This window comes from Lissotriton helveticus, chromosome 6, assembly GCF_964261635.1.
Source record: "Lissotriton helveticus chromosome 6, aLisHel1.1, whole genome shotgun sequence".
NCBI classification, from domain to species: Eukaryota; Metazoa; Chordata; class Amphibia; order Caudata; family Salamandridae; genus Lissotriton; species Lissotriton helveticus.
In genome coordinates this window covers 1,417,904,494-1,417,924,749 of record NC_136067.1, presented here as the reverse complement: position 1 = coordinate 1,417,924,749, position 20,256 = coordinate 1,417,904,494, and the positions used below count along the sequence as shown (strand labels likewise).

General features: G+C 46.5%; 1 protein-coding gene across 1 annotated transcript in view; it reads right to left on the bottom strand.

Moving 5' to 3' along the window:
* GRM1 (glutamate metabotropic receptor 1) overlaps positions 1-20,256 on the bottom strand; it is a 2,398,293-nt gene that overhangs the window by 94,250 nt on the left and 2,283,787 nt on the right. The window lies entirely within an intron of this gene.

Below are 20,256 nucleotides of genomic sequence, written 5' to 3'. Positions count from 1 at the left end.
GGTCTTCTACAGTGGATGCACCAGTATAGTTCTGCAGTTATCCTAGTGGTGTTTTACCACCAATAGAGTATGGGCAATTTGTGAGGTTATTTCTGTGAGTGATGTTGCTTTTTGCAGGACATGATGAACACACCTTTTTCTGTGAATGGATTTACTTTGTGAGTAAAGGGGGGCAGAAGTAGAAGAGAGCTGCATGTTAAATATCGTATACACTAGTGATGGGGGTCTCCCAGGATATTCAGACACTCAAAAGAGAATGGTGTTGTGTCTTCAACATGTAGTGATTAATGTTACAGGTGTGGAGGCTGGTAGCTTTTTGAGTGTTTGAGTGGATGGGTGATGAAAAAGGTAAAACAAAATAGCAAGCTTATCACTTTCCACAGTCGTCCCAAGATGTGATAAAGCTTTAATGAAAAATGAGAGCATTCAGACAGTAAGTGCTTGATGGGAAGTGAAGTCCCGATATTGGGATGTACTGCATTTCGCCGAGCACCGCCACGCAGCGAGATGTAACGAGCCCAGAAATGGCGAGCATCCAGCTTGTGGGGAGATGATCATACACTTCCCCCTTGCTCCAACACCATCACGCTGCCTGGCTGGCGAGGGGTCTCCAGGACAGGGCCGTTCCACAACTAATGAGAACTTTGAACTTGCACACAATATGTGAGTAGGCATCACTTGCAGGACTATAAGTACCACAAGGCACTGCACCCATCCAGGGACGTGCCATGAACATAAAAGAAGGGTATTTCCTGCTACTACCCTGCAATTTAATTCGTCCCCCTCTGAAGAAGAAGGCAGCCGCCTTCGAAACGCGTCAGGATTCAAGACGAAGCAGGACAATCATCATGAACCTTGTTCCCGGTTTTCAAGCTATTTAGCGACCTGTTGTGAATAAAGCCTTGCCTGGAAGCCCCGTGAGTGTGGTTGGTGTTTTACACTAGAGCTCTCACATATCGGAAGGTCCCACCACCTTCCTTGCTGCCCTGCCTGAGAAGAGTGAACGGCGCTTTGATGGGAAAAAGAGCGTCGCAGATGTACTGCATTTCGCCGAGCACCGCCACGCAACGAGATGTAACGAGCCCAGAAATGGCGAGCATCCAGCTTGTGGGAGATGATCATACACTTCCCCCTTGCTCCAACACCATCACGCTGCCTGGCTGGCGAGGGGTCTCCAGGACAGGGCCGTTCCACAACTAATGAGAACTTTGAACTTGCACACAATATGTGAGTAGGCATCACTTGCAGGACTATAAGTACCACAAGGCACAGCGCCCATCCAGGTACGTGCCATGAACATAAAAGAAGGGTATTTCCTGCTACTACCCTGCAATTTAATTCGTCCCCCTCTGAAGAAGAAGGCAGCCGCCTTCGAAACGCGTCAGGATTCAAGACGAAGCAGGACAATCATCATGAACCTTGTTCCCGGTTTTCTAGCTATTTAGCGACCTGTTGTGAATAAAGCCTTGCCTGGAAGCCCCGTGAGTGTGGTTGGTGTTTTACACTTGAGCTCTCATATATATATATATATATGCATATATATATATTCACTGAAAAAACCATAGGTTATAGACCATATATAGTTAGGAATTAGCATTTACAAAACCTTGAAAATTCACTGAAAAAACCATAGGTTATAGACCATATATAGTTAGGAATTAGCATTTAAAAAACCTTATTTTACTCACACAAAACCATTGAAATTCCATATATAGTTAGTTGCACTAACTATATATCGCGCACCCGCAATCCACTGCTGATCATGTCACATATTACATCATTCATGACATGGTCAGTGACATCACTGATGACATCACTGATGACATCTCAAATGACATCACTGATGACATCTCAAATGACATCACTGATGACATCATCTAGTGTCTGTGTGTTTTTGTAAAGTTTAAATATGTTTTACATATTGAAGAATGAGTGGATGTATAAGTGTCTGGATGAAGGATTTAGTAGGTGCGTGACTGACTGTATGAGTGAGTGATTAAATGTGTCTCACTGAATGCATGGGTTAGTGACTAAACTGTCTTAATTTGTGCATCATTATGTCTGTTGTTCTGTAAACTGCTGCATGTGTTGATCATTAGCTATACGAGAGGCTATATGTGTTATTAATTGGTTGCCCAAGTATTTCTATGGGAGATTGAGTTTGTGTAGGGGTGGCTGGAAGGTGTGTGACTCTATGCATAGATGTGTGAGCAGTTTATTCACTAGGTGTATGAGTTCAAGAGTGCATGTGGAAACAGCTACATGGGCAGTTGACTGTGTGCATGAGTGTATTGATGAGTGAATGGATATCTCAATGCTACATGTCATAGTAAGTACATATGTAAAACACAGTACATGTGAGAGTTGGCATATATAAATAACTGTGCATGATGTGGTAAATAAATAAATAATACCTCTCTTTTTGAATGCATAAATGATTAACAGATAGCTCAATAAATAAGAGTCAAGATTCGAGGTAGTAGGAGTTTTGCAGGTTTAATACAGCATAAGGACAGGAACAGGACAACCTGCACGGGAACAGAATGGTAAGCCCTGGCAGCGCTGCCAGGATCTGGACAAGAAGGCTAGGAAGGAATAACTTTTTTAATAACAGTACATGAGCATATAAACATAGCGCAAGCACATAGCATTACATTGCAATAGGCGTAGCAGTGGGTGGAGCAATAGGTGTGACGCGTAGCAGTCGCGAAAGATAAGGGTGAAAAGAGGTGTAACAGGGCGTATACATAGACATGTGATGCAAACGTAACAGAATATGTCATGAATGGGGCGGAAACCATGGAGGGGGCTACCTGAGGAGCCGGGACCTCTAACCTGATGGTGCGCGCAAACTGGCAATGACGTGTTACTAGGAGAAGCTGGGGGCTATGAACTCTGTGCTAGGAGCAGAGACTGAAGTCTGGAGAGTCAGGGCGACATGTACCTAAACCCTATCTAGTAACTGATGTTTAGGGAACATGTTGATATAAACTAGAAGTCAGGAGGGGAAAAGCTAACAGACTCTAGGACTGGAGCATGCATTATTCTACATGTAGTGCGTGATGAAGAATATTAAATGACCATTAAATGCAGTATTTCTCTTACATGGAGACGTAAAGGCTAGACAATGACGGGAACTATTGATGCAGTTCAGTAGCTTAGGAATGCAGAGAAGGAGGACTGAACTGATAACTGGAATCATAACATACTCTTGGCAGACTCAGAGGCAGAGCCAGGCTGAACCGGGCACTGCGAGGCAGGAAGTAAGTGAAGGGTCGAGGATACAGGTGGGGGCTGTATCGCTCCTCAGCGAGGCTTCAGGAGACAGGAGCTGAATCTGGTGTCCGGGCCCTTTTGAGGCCTAGAAACGGGACTTTACAATGGAATAACGTGCACACTGAGAAACGTGGCAACGTAGCTTTACATAGGCCTGATATTCGTAGTATTCACGAGAACTGGAAACTGGCATACTAGAGGTGGACACAACTATAATTGCGTCTTTAATCGAACATGGGGAATACATATGCATATTAATCATGCACAGATAACATATGATGGAGGACTCGTAGGGACACAGAACATGGCAAAATTTACTTTTCCACATTCCCTCCTTGTCACTACGTTTCCTTCAGGAAACATCAATATTCATGATACCATCTATCATTTCATACAGTATCATTTGCTCGTCTCGAATTTTCTTGGAACGGGTTTTAGAACGGGGCTTGGGACTAGGAATATATGATGTAGCACAAATGCCGCAAATCGCAGGGCCACATTGTATACAGAGGCAGCAGCTAAATATGATCGCTACTGCAATACCTAGAAAGGACAAGACTTTCCATCCCCAGGCGGAAATTATATTCCAGAACCAACCGGACCATGTCCAGGTGCCTGGATTTTGGTGTAACAGATGGGCAATTTTATGGAGTCTGGTTATAGCTGAATAAACAGACGGCGCGTTATTTGGAATGAAAATGCAGCAACTAGATCCGATGACTCTACAGGCCCCGCCCCTATCGGCCAATATGATGTCAAGGACGAGACGATTCTGGAGCACGACAATTCTCATAAAGGATTGTTCTTCGGTTAAATTACTTAGAGCAGAAGTAGTCTCAATTACTACTGCTTCGAGTGTTCTGGTTAATCTACGTATCAGTTTACTATTCACAACTGTACCTAAATAAGGGAAGACACCTTTATTGATATCTATATATTGTTCTAGAGCAGTTTCAGTATAATCGACAATCGGGAGGTTTCTCTTGTGTCTTGTATGTACTAGGTGGGAATTCCTATGGTAGTCGGGTGGGGCTAGAAAAACAGGTGGCAGTAGGAAGGCAATGTAACAGGTTCCCTCCCAATCGAGGGGCAGACGAACATATGCGGTCTGACCACAAATAAAATAAGAATGACGTGAGGCTTTGAAAATAGATTTCCCACTGTCACTATACTTGACAATAGTAGTACAATCGCTATGTCCTACGTGTACGGAACCATTATTTCGGACACATAATTCGCCTTTGACTGGTAATACTGAAATAGCAGGTAAGTCTGGAGTAGTATCAGACTGAACATTCAGGACCATGAAATTCGAAGAATAATTACCTAAATTGTACACTTCATTTTCTAGATCTGACCCTGTTCTGTGGGGAAGACCTTGCTTGTCTGGAAAACATGTACTGTTAAGAAAAGACATATCTGTTGAGGATGACGTTAACGTGGACCATGCTCCACACGAACCATTATGTGAAAAAGGGTAAGGAAAGAGTGGCAGAAATCCCTTCGGTGTCTGAAAAGGGGGGAGTCGACCACACACCCAACAATTAGTGGCATTGCTGGTCTGGTGTGAATAATGTAACATGCGGATGAAAGAATTATTTCGCATAGCGAGGCGGTAAGAGAGTTCATGAGGAGGCAGATCACTAAACGTGTGCTCTACTGTAACATTGGCAGACTTATTTACATGAGAATCTGGTAAATACAGGTAAAATGCATAACTGGTGCAGGAAATCATAATACTGAGAAATAATATGAAACATAGAAAAACGATACATCGGATTGAGTTTTGACTTACTCTCTCACTATGGGGGTCTATTTTATACATGTCAGAAACAGTCTAACCGTTTCACCTAGGGGAGGACTTAGACAATCAAACTGGCTGACTTATTTTACTAGACCGGAGTTTCAACTTATACTCCTGCTGTGGAGTTTTCTCTAACAGGGAGGGTGCAGTATCATTGTTCTTTGCGGGACAGTCCTTGAGAATAGTACTTTGGCAGTCCTTTGAATCCTGGGAAATGTTCTTTGAGACGGGTTTCAGTCCATAAAATTTCTTTACGTGCGAAAGGTGCACCCAGCCTTTGCGACCCTCCAACTTCACGGCTGTACGGGTGGCGAGGAGGACCTGTCGGGGCTCCTTCCAGCGAGGCTCCAGCGGACTTGATCGGTCAAAATTGCGAACCAAGACCATGGATCCGGGAACGATTTCATGCGGTGCCACCTCGGTATTGTCTGGAAATGCGGCGGCAACCTGTGAACGACAAGAGTTGAGGGCAGACATCAAGGAAGCTAGGTAATCTGTCAGCATATTACTTGAAACATCGGTAATACTTCGGGGTCTAGGAGTACCCCACATGTTAGGGGGGCGGCCGAAAACGACCTCATACGGGGACAGACCTGATCTGGAATGTGCGACCATGCGCATATAGAACAAAGCGACTGGCAGAGCTACTAGCCAGTCCACACCTTTCTCCTTACATACTTTGGCGATGCGGATTTTCAGGGTCTGGTTATGTCTCTCTACGAGACCTGCTGCTTCAGGATGGAGTACACAATGGAACTTCCACTGGTATCCTAACAAAAGGGAAACGTGCTTCATTAACTCTGATGAGAATGGCTGGCCGTTATCAGAATATACGACCCTAGGGAGTCCGTAACGGGGGAAGAATTCATGAACCAACTGCTTGGCAGTGGTCGTGGCTGTGTAATCTGGGACTGGATATGCTTCTGTCCGCCTGGACAAAGCGCATACAACTACAAGGACATACTTGAAACCTCGACATCGCTCCATCTGAATATAATCCATCTGGAGGACTTCAAAAGGGTGGTCAGGAGGTTGGAATCCACCTTGCTCCACCGGGACAATTTTACCTGGATTAAACTGACAACATATCATACAGGTACGGACTTTCTGCTTGGCTGCAGCTCGTAAATGCTTGTTGAACCAAATGTTCTGGATACTATCTAACATAGCTTTTTCTCCTAAATGTGCTGGACTATGTGCAGTATTGATAATGACTTGAACCATAGAGTCGGGGAGAAACCAAGTGGCTTTTCCCTTCGTCACCCATCCTTGATCTGTCTGGACCCCTCCTTGTTCGGACCATTTCTTGATTTCTTCGGGAGTAGCATGTAACTGGATATCTATGACATCTTGAGTAGGGTCCTTAACTGTCATACATGTAGTCGGATCTGGAGTGTGTGTCATGTTAGCTGGAATGTCTGGAGTCTGAGCTGTAAGCTTGGCTGTGCGATCTGCTAGATCATTACCCTGGGAAATAATGTCAGTAACTTTCGTATGTGCTTTGCATTTCATGATAGCAATGGATGTCGGTAAATGTATTGCATCTAACAGAGCTTGAATAAGGAGACCATGCTGAATCTTGGTTCCATGAGAAGTCATGAAACCTCTCTCCTGCCAGAGCACTCCAAAGTCGTGTACGACTCCAAATGCGTAGCGTGAATCTGTGTAAACATTAACTTTCCGGTTCTTAGCGTGTATGCAGGCTTGTGTCAGAGCAACTAGCTCTGCTGCTTGAGCGGACAGGGTGTCAATACGGTGTGTCTCAATAACTTCGGTGTCGGTAGTCACTGCATACGCGGCGACTAGTTCTCCTGTACTTGTTCTCATACATGAACCATCCACATAAAGTGTCAGGTCGGGATCTGGTAATGGAATATCTGTCAGATCTTGTCTTGGCTTTGTCGTAATATTAACTACTTCCACACAGTCGTGTGTGGCAGAATTCGTAGTAACTGACGGTAACAGTGTAGCAGGATTTAGGACGTTGCAGCGTCTGATTTCTATGTGTGGCTGGAACAGTGTCAATTCATAACCTGTTAAACGTGCAATTGTCAAGTGCTGGGTCTGTGTTCGGTTTAAAAGAACTTCCACGGAGTGTGGAACTTGTACTGTCAGGGAGTGTCCTAATACTATGGAATCACTTTGTCTGATAGCTAGTGCTGTGGCTGCAACTGACTTGAGGCACGCAGGCAGAGCCTGGGCTACAGGATCTAATGTGCTCGAAAAATAAGCACAAGGCTTGTATTGTCCTGCTTGATCTTGTGTGAGAACAGATAATGCTGTACCTTCGCGTTCTGTGACGAAAAGTGTAAAAGGCATACTGTAGTTTGGTGTTGCTAGAACTGGAGCTTGGCATAAAGCTTTCTTTAACTCATTGAAGCTAAGTGTATGTTCAGATGTCCAAGGGAGGACAGTCGATACGGCTGCCTCCTGTGTCGTTAACTGTATCAGTGGCTTGGCTAGAAATGCATACTGAGGAATCCATTGTCTACAATAAGAAGTAAGGCCGATAAAAGCACGTACCTCCTTCTGGGTCTTGGGCTGAGGAAGACTCGCTATTAACTGGATACGGTCTGGTGTCAACTGCCTACCCCTCTTGGACAGTAAGTGTCCTAAGTATACCACTTGCTGGACACAGAATTGAAGCTTAGAAGGGGACACCTTGTGCCCCATCTCGGCTAGGAAATACAGAACTGTGAGGGATGCTCGCTCGCAAGCACGTTCAGAACGGGCTGTGATCAGTAGATCATCGACATACTGGAGCAGGGCAGTGTCAGTTGGCATGTGAATGTTGTCTAGTTGTCTCTTGAGTGCTTGACTATAAATACTAGGACTTTCTGTGAAACCTTGAGGAGCTCGTGTGAACATATAGCTCCTTCCATTTAAACAGAATCCGAAAAGAAACTGGCTGTCTGGATGAATGGGAACACTGAAAAATGCGTTCTTGAGGTCGATTACAGTAAAGAACGTGGCTTCGGAATCAATGGCTGTCAATAGGGAAGAGATATCTGGAACGACTGGGTACTGAGGAATAATACATTTATTAAGTTCTCGTAGGTCAATCACTAATCGATATACTGGGGGTGCATTTGGATCAGTACGTTTCATGACTGGAATGATCGGAGAATTGCATACATTGGAGTCAGTTTCTACAACTACTCCTTGAGCGATGAGCTCGTCAATAATTTTGGATAAGGCTGCTACAGCCTCAGGTGGCAATCTGTACTGTCTGATTCGTGGTAACACTACACCTGGCTTGAGAGTCACACGATGGGGTGTGATTTGCATGTACCCTACATCAGTTGGACCTTGCGCCCATAAATGCTGCGGAACATTGGACAATCTGGGATCAAAATCTCGTAATACATAGTGACCCTTAAAGTCACGTAGGAATAGACGTATTCCCTCTGGGGAACAGCATATAACTGCACCTAATTCTTTCAGTGTTTTAATGCCTAATAGATTTTCTGGACATGACTTAGTAAGTAACAGATCAGTAGTACGGGACAATGGACCTACTTCTAGAGTAACTGGCTTTGATATTTCATTTACTATAGGTTTTCCTGAAAATCCAAGGGAAACATTTCTTGAGCCTGAGAGCGGAGCCCCTGGAACTTCGGCGTGACTAATTGTGGTCCTACTTGCCCCTGTATCAATCAAAAACTTTCTGTCTTTCCCTAGTACTTGACTGTGAACATAGGGACCTTCTTGATCTACAGGTATCTCGATGAGAGGCAAGCCTACCTCCCTCTCTAGGCTGTTTCATGAATACTGCTGGTACTCTGGATACTCGGACTGTGCATACTGGTACATCTGCTGTGTAACATGCTGTGTTGCAGCGATGGGCTGCGGTGCTGTAACTGTCTGTGGTGCATTCTGTGGCTGAGGAATCTGTGAAACTTGTTCTTGTCTAGGCGGACGTGGTCTTTCTTTAGTCTTACCAGTAGCTATGTTGTGTTTCAGAACTGCACACTCGTTTATAAAATGACCTGGCTGTTTACAATAATTGCAGTTCCCTTTAACGGGAGCTGCAGGATGACTGGCTTGATTCGGACCCCTCTTCTGGCTGTCTTGTGGAATAGATTGTGCAACTAGTACTTTCATTTTCGTGTCTTTCATACGCTTTCTCTCATGTTCTTGCTCTTCTCTGATTCTATTCTGGTGATATTGGAGCATCTGTAACATCTGGGACGGGGTATTAGCTTGCCAGGTACTTTCGACTTTCAAAACTCGATTTTTAATTGGTGGACTTGAATTCTCGACTAATTTAGTAACAAAAAGATGAGGGTATGACTCACCACTTGTCTTGAGGCCACTGTTGATGCTAAAATATTTCTCAAATCTAGAATAAAAATCACTAATGTCTTCGTCTTGTTTCTGTTTACAGGCTGAGATTGCATCCCAGTCTTCCTTTTTCGTTGTTAACAATCTGGGTAAAACTTGAATCAATAATTCAGGTAATTCTTTACATTTCGCTCCAAGACCGGTACCTGGTACTCGTGCCTTATCTTCAGCTTCTAGAACTGCCCAATCTATCTTTTTCTCTCCCACCTCCCATTCTTTTTCCTTGAGCTTTTCATACACCCCTGCGGGCAGCAGAACCTTTAACATTTTAATTATATCTGGATACGTGTATTCTCCCATACGGAGCATGTCTTTTAATTCTCGATGGAACCCTGCTGGATCTTTATCATGACAGGGGATTAATTTTTTCATCTCTAAGAGTTCCATCTTTGTAATCGGAGTGTAAACAAACACTCGTTCTAGTTCGCCACCCGTTCCTCTAACTGGGTGGACTTCTCGTAACGGATTCTGTCTCTCCATGTAAAATGGTTTACTTTCTGGGGGTGAGACATGAACAAAATGCGGGTTCAGAAACGTTCTATATTTGTGACGCTGTTCTAGAATGACACTAATTAAATCGGTACCTAGACCTTTCCATCTATACTGGAGTAACTCGTTCAGGATATCATGTAACGGGCCTGGATCAGAGTGCTGACCCTCATACAATGTAATGAGGTGCTGAATCATATACATACCCGCCAGTCGTTGCTCGGCTGGGGGCATTTTCAGAAACATTTGTGCCACTATTTCGTCTGGAAAAGTGGTAGAATCAGTAGTCCATCGGACTGCTGATCGGGCTAGTCCTTACTCATGCATAGTACTTAACTCACTGTAACCGATTCGTGATTTCAGAATGTGATCGGTAGCTTGAAACACTTGTTCTAGAGAACCTTGTTCTGGTGCTGGATGATGGAAAGTTGACTTGTGTTCTAGGCGTAAATGGTGATCTGGGAATCTAGATTTTCCTACATACGCTATTCTGGCGGGATTCTCGTCGTCTACCTCTTCAGTATCAGAGTTACTTTCTTTCTCGCTTACTTGTGCTGCTTTACGCTGCTCGTGTAACTTTATTATTTCTTTACGGATTTTCTTGTACATACTCTCCATAGCACCGACGGTCTTGTGCTTACCCTCGGCTATATTATCACTCCACCTTGTCAGGGTTCTCATTTCGGCTTGATCTTTGGACGGGTAATCTTGTTCTCTTATTAAACAATTAATCAAAAACTTTAGTATCATGAGCTGGATCTCGGCTTTCCTTTGAGACATGACTTCGCCAATGCTTTCTGGATCATCCCCTGTACGGATGAAACGATATATTCTGTCTAGGTCTTCTTTCATATTCGGTAGGGTGACTAGATACTCGGCCACCTTTCTTACGCGGAATGAATATAAAACCATATTATCCTCGCCTGGGACTGGATCATAGCCGCATTCATTAAGGGCTTTTCTTATTTCTGCTACAGACTGATGTCTGGGCGTACGCTGTGACGCTTGTGCATGTAATTCGGCTGACGTTAAACGCTTATGTGGCGGCGGGGTCTGAGGAGGACCTCCTCCTGCGGCCCCTAAACTAGAATCGTCGACTGATCCTCTTCGTACTAGTGTGGCAGGAAATTGAAATGCGGGCTGAACTGGTATGGCGGGCTGGACCGGGGGGACCGTAACAGGTACTGCAAGGGGTACCCCGGTGTCTGGAGGAACGGGAAGTGCCTGATTTACAGGGACTGGCGGAGCGCGAACAGGATTTGCATATTCTGGGACTGTGTCGTCCAAATAGGACGAAATGAAAATATCAGCTGCGGTCTGTTTGTGACGTAGCTTGGTCGGAACTAATGGTGGCGGGAAATTACTGGATGCGTCTGGGGTCGCTTTTGGCAAGCCCTCGGCAAGAAGAGGATACATACCCCTAATAAGAGCATGCCTCTGTCTGTCTGACTGTTCGGCTTTAACTTGTTCACCTATCTCGATTAGTTCTTTTTCTTGTGCTCGTTCTAAGGATTCTCTACTTAATTCTGACTTTCTGATTTCTTTTTCGGTTCTTTTATGAGATTCTTTGCGCCATAACTCGATGGCATCTTTCTGTGACTGTCTGGCTTTCTTTTTCCATAATGCTTCTTCTACTCTCATGATGCACTCGGCATCCCATGTGCCCGATACGGGCCATCTATACTTTTCTTCTAACTGTTTGGTATACTCTACCCATAAATCTAGATATAATATGGCACTTATGCCATGCTTCTGATACATAAAATGACCTGGACTGTCCCTAGGCGGAACTGGAACTGCTGCTTCCAGCAGACCCTTTCTAGTTTTTAACTGACGTAACTTAGAAAACAAGGGCATGACTGGACTGTAATCTAGACACAATACAATACACAATGAACACGATACTTATTCCCCATTCATACCACGACATTAAAATACATGAAGAACATTTAAAATAACAGTTCGAACAGAATACTACCTGGAATATGGAACACAGAATACATGAATTTTCTCGAGAACAGAACTGACTGGAACAGAAACTAGATGCACTGCTAAAACAGTACGAAACTTACCGGTCTCATAAAGAGACACGTCAGGACCCGCATCCACCGAAGTGGACACTTCGTTTGTGGGTCTGTGTACCACCAACCCACGGACCAGAGTCAATTAGATTGACCCTGTCTAGATACTACCCCAGTAACGGTACTCACCGGGCAGCAAGAACGGAAGGCCTCGGACTGGACTGGACTGCTACGACGACGGACGACGAACTTCGGACTTCAGTTACGGGTGGGCCTCCGGATACCTCGGACCTTGGACTCTCGGCTTGGGCTCTGGTCGGGACTCGCCGCGTTCCTCCACCGTCTCGTCTGGATGCTGGACCGCCTCCTCCGTCTCCTCCGTGGGCCTGAAGGATACTTGAAGCAGAAATATCTGCCGGTGCGCAGAAGAGTTCCGTCACGACTGCAGAGGGTCAGGGGGTCGGCGTGGCTTCACCGACGCGTGGGGAAAGGGCAAGTCCCTATTCGGGCGCCATTATGTGGTAAATAAATAAATAATACCTCTCTTTTTGAATGCATAAATGATTAACAGATAGCTCAATAAATAAGAGTCAAGATTCGAGGTAGTAGGAGTTTTGCAGGTTTAATACAGCATAAGGACAGGAACAGGACAACCTGCACGGGAACAGAATGGTAAGCCCTGGCAGCGCTGCCAGGATCTGGACAAGAAGGCTAGGAAGGAATAACTTTTTTAATAACAGTACATGAGCATATATACATAGCGCAAGCACATAGCATTACATTGCAATAGGCGTAGCAGTGGGTGGAGCAATAGGTGTGACGCGTAGCAGTCGCGAAAGATAAGGGTGAAAAGAGGTGTAACAGGGCGTATACATAGACATGTGATGCAAACGTAACAGAATATGTCATGAATGGGGCGGAAACCATGGAGGGGGCTACCTGAGGAGCCGGGACCTCTAACCTGATGGTGCGCGCAAACTGGCAATGACGTGTTACTAGGAGAAGCTGGGGGCTATGAACTCTGTGCTAGGAGCAGAGACTGAAGTCTGGAGAGTCAGGGCGACATGTACCTAAACCCTATCTAGTATCTGATGTTTAGGGAACATGTTGATATAAACTAGAAGTCAGGAGGGGAAAAGCTAACAGACTCTAGGACTGGAGCATGCATTATTCTACATGTAGTGCGTGATGAAGAATATTAAATGACCATTAAATGCAGTATTTCTCTTACATGGAGACGTAAAGGCTAGACAATGACGGGAACTATTGATGCAGTTCAGTAGCTTAGGAATGCAGAGAAGGAGGACTGAACTGATAACTGGAATCATAACATACTCTTGGCAGACTCAGAGGCAGAGCCAGGCTGAACCGGGCACTGCGAGGCAGGAAGTAAGTGAAGGGTCGAGGATACAGGTGGGGGCTGTATCGCTCCTCAGCGAGGCTTCAGGAGACAGGAGCTGAATCTGGTGTCCGGGCCCTTTTAAGGCCTAGAAACGGGGACTTTACAATGGAATAACGTGCACACTGAGAAACGTGGCAACGTAGCTTTACATAGGCCTGATATTCGTAGTATTCACGAGAACTGGAAACTGGCATACTAGAGGTGGACACAACTATAATTGCGTCTTTAATCGAACATGGGGAATACATATGCATATTAATCATGCACAGATAACATATGATGGAGGACTCGTAGGGACACAGAACATGGCAAAATTTACTTTTCCACAATGAGAGCCACTGAATGAGTGAGTAGTTGTATCGATCATTGTGAACTTGTATCAGGGATTGTATAAGAGAGTAAATATGTGTTAGTATATGTTTCAATAAGTAAGGTGTGTTTAACTGTATAGTTGAAGAAATGGAGGTGAGATTGTTTCTTTGCATGACTGACTGGGTGTGTGAGTAACTCCATGGATGAGTGGCAGTGTGTGAGTGTCTGTATACACTGAGTGTATCTAAGGTTATATTAGAGTCTGAAGAGGTTTATCGTATTAGCACAAGAATGATGTCAAATGAGATGTCATCAGTGATGTCATCAGTGATGTCATTTGAGATGTCATCAGTGATGTCATCAGTGATGTCACTGACCATGTCATGAATGATGTAATATGTGACATGATCAGCAGTGGATTGCGGGTGCGCGATATATAGTTAGTGCAACTAACTATATATGGAATTTCAATGGTTTTGTGTGAGTAAAATAAGGTTTTTTAAATGCTAATTCCTAACTATATATGGTCTATAACCTATGGTTTTTTCAGTGAATTTTCAAGGTTTTGTAAATGCTAATTCCTAACTATATATGGTCTATAACCTATGGTTTTTTCAGTGAATTTCAATGGTTTTTTAATAGCAAATATCATAAGCTGTCGAATGTCAAGTACGTGGTAAGTGAAAACATTTTCGTGTTTATGCACACTGATCTGCTTTGAATGGTGCCCCCCCCCCCTCATTTCTATTAGGAGTACTCTCTCTTTGCAGATAGTGAAAGGTAGTTAACGCAGGCCTTTGCCCCCATTGTAATCCGTCGTGCCTGCTTCTCTCTCCATTTGATTGATTGTTATCCAAGTATTTACTGTTTTAGAATTAGTTCTCTTTGGTTCATTCTCTATTTACAAACAAACACAGAGTCGCAATACTCTGTTTAGTCTTTGCAGATAACGAAAAATCGTGTAAAAAAAAAGAAAAGGAATCGAGCAAAATCAGTAGGCCACTAATGGGATCTCTTTTTGACCTCGCTAAAATAGAAACATTAGGAACAACCCCTCATGACAAATACAAAACTAGTGAGATGAACTGAACTCCACACAATGATGGCTGCAAAACAGCTCGGCTCCGCCACCCACCCCGCCCAAAATAACGATAAAGAACGGCTGCCATGATTGGTTGCGGAATGACCACGACGGAGCTACGAAATGGTGCTGCTCTCATGCTAACCCCAGCTTCAGTCTGAAACATCCAGAAACACTGTAGACTACCAATTCGATCAGTTCCGGTAGCGCCCCAATGTAACCCGGTAGAGAAGAACTAGCCCTCCCCTCTTTGACTGATGGTTCTTGTTGCCTGTCCCTTCTGTTGTCATTTAACAGAACTATTTAGCCTGCTGAAAGGGGTTGTGTTCCGACCGCTGGTTGGTGGAGACATTTTGACTATATTCTGTACCTGCGTTGTCGCGTAATGCGTCATATGACGCGCCGCGTTAGCGCATCCGGAAGTCATCCGGGGCGCGCAGCGCGTAACGTAAGCATAACAAGTCATGTGACTTGTTAATAAAACTTTTCATTGGTTCATTTTACTTTTCTTATTGTAATGATGAAAGGCTTGGTCATATGACCTAAAATTTACGCTTTTCATTACTTCCGAACATTATTTTTTCTTAAATATATGTTATAATGTTCCAGGCTAATGTACTTTCCCGGAAATTTTACAACTGTCCTGCAAGTAAAATATATTCTTTTTTCGAGAAAAAGAGCGTTTCTTCGTCCCATGACGGAGCCGTTGAGCAAAAGAGGGTCGACCTGCTGTCTTAGTCGCCGATACGCCTGAATATGAGATTCTTATCGATCACTTTATGTTGCAGGAATAGAAAACACAACAGCCCTTGACCATTTATCTTTACTGCGTTCCTTCGTATTATACCTTTTACCCTTCATGTAATTGGTCTGCTTTATTTCACTTGCCTTTTAATGATTCTAAAACAGTCACTATTATTAAAAACTTTACCAATGTATATACTACTACCATGTTTTCTTTTAAAAACCTTTATTGTGAAAATTTCATTATACAAATACGAGCCTATAACCACGTGGGCCTGCCACAGAGCAAACTGTAATCGTATATGATGAATAGACATTTACACTGTAGAGGAACGTAACGGGCGGGCCATTAGGTTGCAAGAACTAAGGTGTCTAACAGTTACGGAATCGGTGGACGTACATTTTATAATTAAAATACGACAGGGCCAGTTACAATAAAATTATCTAGATATACATTTGCGGGCAAGTACCATGGGTGACGTTAATTCGAACTTTCAACAGTACAGTAATCAATAACACATCAGAACTTAATATCAATAGGGATGTCGAAATATTCAATCAATTCTCGTCCCCGCCCGCCATGTGCTTCAAAACTGCATACGTATCTCGTGATTTCAAGGTTCTGCAACCAGTACACAACAAGGAGTTACGAGTCCCATTTATTCCGGCGCCATTTTGGGCGAGGACGGGCAGGTCCAGGATATAGTCAAAATGTCTCTACCAACCATCGACTATGATGATGTTCATATGCTGTATTTATTAGAGTAACACTCATCTGTCCACATGAAATTAATTTGCCACAATCTAAACATGTAATTTTAATCTTTCCAAAGTTCTTCTAAATATTTGGGACCGTTTCCCTTGCCTCTGAAGCTCTCAGTGCCACTTCTTTGATGAATGTACTAGCAGGTCAGGGGTTCTCCTCCAAATCTCTCTTTTATGCAGCACTATAATTAATTGGTGCCACCTCTCCATATGACGATGCATGGTATAGTTACCACAACTATATTTTTTTTCGGTTCCTCTGGAGAGTTCATCGTGCCAGATGAAGCGTGTAACGTACCGGGCATTTACCTTTTTTTGCATGTACAGGAAAGGAAAAAAAAATCGAGCGTCCGAGTTCTAAGGTGTCCCAGGGCCATTTTAGTGGACCAGGCCCAAATCCAAAGAACAGGCCGCCATTTTGAGAGTCCTCTTGCAGCCGCCTGTCGCTGTAGCATCAAGAGCAGCCGAAACTCAGCTGAATGGCAACTGAAACGGTAAAGGGGCGCCCCACTACAGCAGACGAGCCTCCACCTAGGAAGGCCCATTCACGCCGGCTCCCCCCCCCTTCGGGCACCCCACGCCGTTATTCGGAGCAGTATTGTAGGATGGCCACACCAGTGCGGCAACTTGCTAGACATCACCTCGGTGGTAACCGAATCTCAACGCCTTGTGGTGTCTCCTATTCAGAAAACATTGTTATGCTGCCTTCGACCTATTCGCCGCAAGTGCGCACACAACTCAACTGCATAGCTTGCTAGACACCACCTCGGTGCCATCCGGATCTTGGAATGTCAGCACCTTTTGGTGTCTTCTCTTCAGAAAATATTGTTGCGCTGCCTTTGGCCCCATTCGCACATCGGTCCGCTACTGACGCCATCTTACAGGCTAATGGGGCGCCCCACGCCGAGTTTCAGCATTGTAGAATAACCACACCAGTACAGCAACTTGCTAGACATCACCTCGGTGCCATCCGGATCTCGGCGCCCCAATCAATCAATCAATCAATCATGGACACTTATAAAGCGCGCTACATACCCGTAGGGTCTCAAGGCGCTGGGGGGGGGGTGGGGCGGTGCCGCTACTGCTCGAACAGCCAGGTCTTCAGCTTCTTCCTGAAGGAGAGGTGGTCTTGGGTCAGGCGCAGGTCGGTCGGGAGGGAGTTCCAGGTCTTGGCGGCCAGGTAGGAGAAGGACCTTCCTCCTGTAGTCGCTCTTCGGATGCGGGGGACGGCGGCGAGGGCGTGGTTGGCTGATCGGAGGTGGCGTTTGGGAGCGTAGAAGTTGACTCGGCTGTTGAGGTAGCTCGGGCCTTGGTCGTGTAGGGCTTTGTGTGCGTGGGTGAGGAGGCGGAAGGTGATTCTTTTGTTGACGGGGAGCCAGTGAAGGTCTTTCAGATGTCCGGAGATGTGACTGGTTCGTGGGATGTCGAGGATGAGTCTGGCTGAGGTGTTCTGGATCCGCTGGAGTCTCTTCTGGAGCTTGGCGGTGGTACCGGCGTAGAGGGCGTTGCCGTAGTCCAGTCGGCTGGTGACGAGGGCCTGGGTGACGGTCTTCCTGGTCTCGGTGGGGATCCACCAGAAGATCTTCCGTAGCATGCGTAGGATGTTGAAGCACGCCGAGGAGACGTTGTTGACTTGCCTGGTCATGGAGAGGGAGGAGTCCAGGATGACGCCCAGGTTTCGTGCATGGTCAGTCGGTTTGGGTGCGGTGCCCAGGGCGGGGGGCCACCAGGAGTCGTCCCAGGCGGAGGGTGAGGAGCCCAGGATGAGGACCTCCGTCTTGTCCGAGTTCAGTTTCAGGCGGCTGGTCGTCATCCACTCGGCTACCTCTTTCATCCCTTCGTGCAGGTTGGCTCTGGCGGCGGCGGGGTCGTTGGTCAGGGAGAGGATCAGCTGGGTGTTGTCGGCGTAGGAGATTATGCTGAGGTTGTGTTTGCGTACGATGGCCGCGAGGGGGCTCATGTAGACGTTGAAGAGGGTGGGGCTCAGGGATGATCCTTGGGGGACGCCGCAGATGACTTCGGAGGCCTCTGACTTGTACGGTGGTAGGCGGACTCTCTGTGTTCTTCCGTCGAGGAAGGAGATGATCCATTCCAGCGCCTTGTCCTGGATGCCGATGTTGCTGAGGCGCCGTACTAGGGTGCGGTGGCAGACCGTGTCGAATGCCGCGGAGAGGTCTAGGAGGATGAGGGCCGCTGTTTCTCCATTGTCCATCAGGGCTCGGATGTCATCGGTGGCGGCGATGAGGGCGGTCTCGGTGCTGTGGTTGGCTCTGAAGCCGGACTGTGAGGAGTCGAGGGATCCGTTCATCTCGAGGAAGGCGGCCATCTGCTTGTTGACGATCTTCTCGATGACTTTGGCTGGAAACGGGAGGAGCGAGATGGGGCGGTAATTCTTGAGTTCGGAGGGGTCCGCTGTGGGTTTTTTGAGAAGAGCGCTGAGTTCGGCGTGCTTCCAGCTCTCGGGGAAGGTGGCGGTGTCGAAGGATGTGTTGATGATGTCTCGCAGGTGGGGTGCGATGACAGCGTCGGCCTTGTTGAAGACGTGGTGAGGGCAGGGGTCGGTCGGTGATCCGGAGTGGATGGAGTTCATCGTGCGGATGGTGTCTTCGGTGCTGATCGGGGTCCAGGCGTGGAGGGTGGTGGTGGGGGGTGGTTGTTCGGTCATGGTGTGCGTTGGTTGGTTGTTGAAGCTGTTGTGTATGTCGGCGATCTTGTTGTGGAAGTATGAAGCGAGGGAGTTGCAGAGGTCTTGCGATGGGGTGATGTCGTTGTTTCCTGCGCTGGGGTTGGAAAGCTCTTTCACGATGTTGAAGAGTTCCTTGCAGTTGTGTGCGTTGTTGTCCAGCCGGTCCTTGAAAGCTGTTTTCTTGGCGGCGCGGATCAGCTGGTGGTGTTTCCGGGTGGCAAGTTTGAAGGAGGTCCTGTTGTCCGGTGTCGGTTCCCTTCTCCAGACTTTCTCGAGGGCTCGGCAGTTCTTCTTGGAGCTCTTGAGTTCGTCGGTGAACCATGGGGCCTTCTTGCTGCCGGGTCTGCTAGGCGGGGTCCTCAGAGGGGCGAGCTCGTCCGCGCAGATGCTGATCCACTTCGTGAGGTTGTTGGCGGCCTGGCTGGGGTCTGCTGAGCTGGCAGGAGGGTGCTGGCTCAGGGACGTGGCGAGCTGGTCTGCTGTGATCTTGTTCCAGCTTCTGCGGGCGGTCTGTTGCTGGTGAAGTGCCTCTCAACTATGAAACCACCACGGTGACATCCGGATCTTGGCGCGTTGTGCTGCCTTCGGCCTATTCGCACATCGGTCCGCTACTGACGCCATCTCACAGGCTAATGGGGCGACCCACGCCGAGTTTCAGCATTGTAGGATGACCACACCAGTACAGCAACTTGCTAGACATCACCTCGGTGCCATCCGGATCTCGGCGCCCCACTGCAGATGAAGTGCCTCTCAACTATGAAACCACCACGGTGACATCCGGATCTTGGCGCGTTGTGCTGCCTTCGGCCTATTCGCACATCGGTCCGCTACTGACGCCATCTCACAGGCTAATGGGGCGACCCACGCCGAGTTTCAGCATTGTAGGATGACCACACCAGTACAGCAACTTGCTAGACATCACCTCAGTGCCATCCGAATCTTGGCATCTCAACGCCTAGTGGTATCTTCCATACAAAAAATATTGTTACGCTGCCTTTGGCCCCATTCGCACATCAGTCCACAACTTAGACATCACCTCGGTGCCATCCGGATCTTGGCATCTCAGCGCCTTGTGGTGTCAGTCAGAAAATATTGTTGCGCTGCCTTTGGCCCCATTCGCACATCGGTCCGCTACTGACGCCATCTCACAGGCCAACGGGGCGCCCCACGCCGACTTTCAACATTGTAGGATGGCCACAGAAGTGCGACAACTTACTAGACACCACCTCGGTGCCATCCGGATCTTGGCGCGTTGTGCTGCCTTCGGCCTATTCGCACATCGGTCCGCTACTGACGCAAACTCACAGGCCAACGGGGCGCCCCACGCCGACT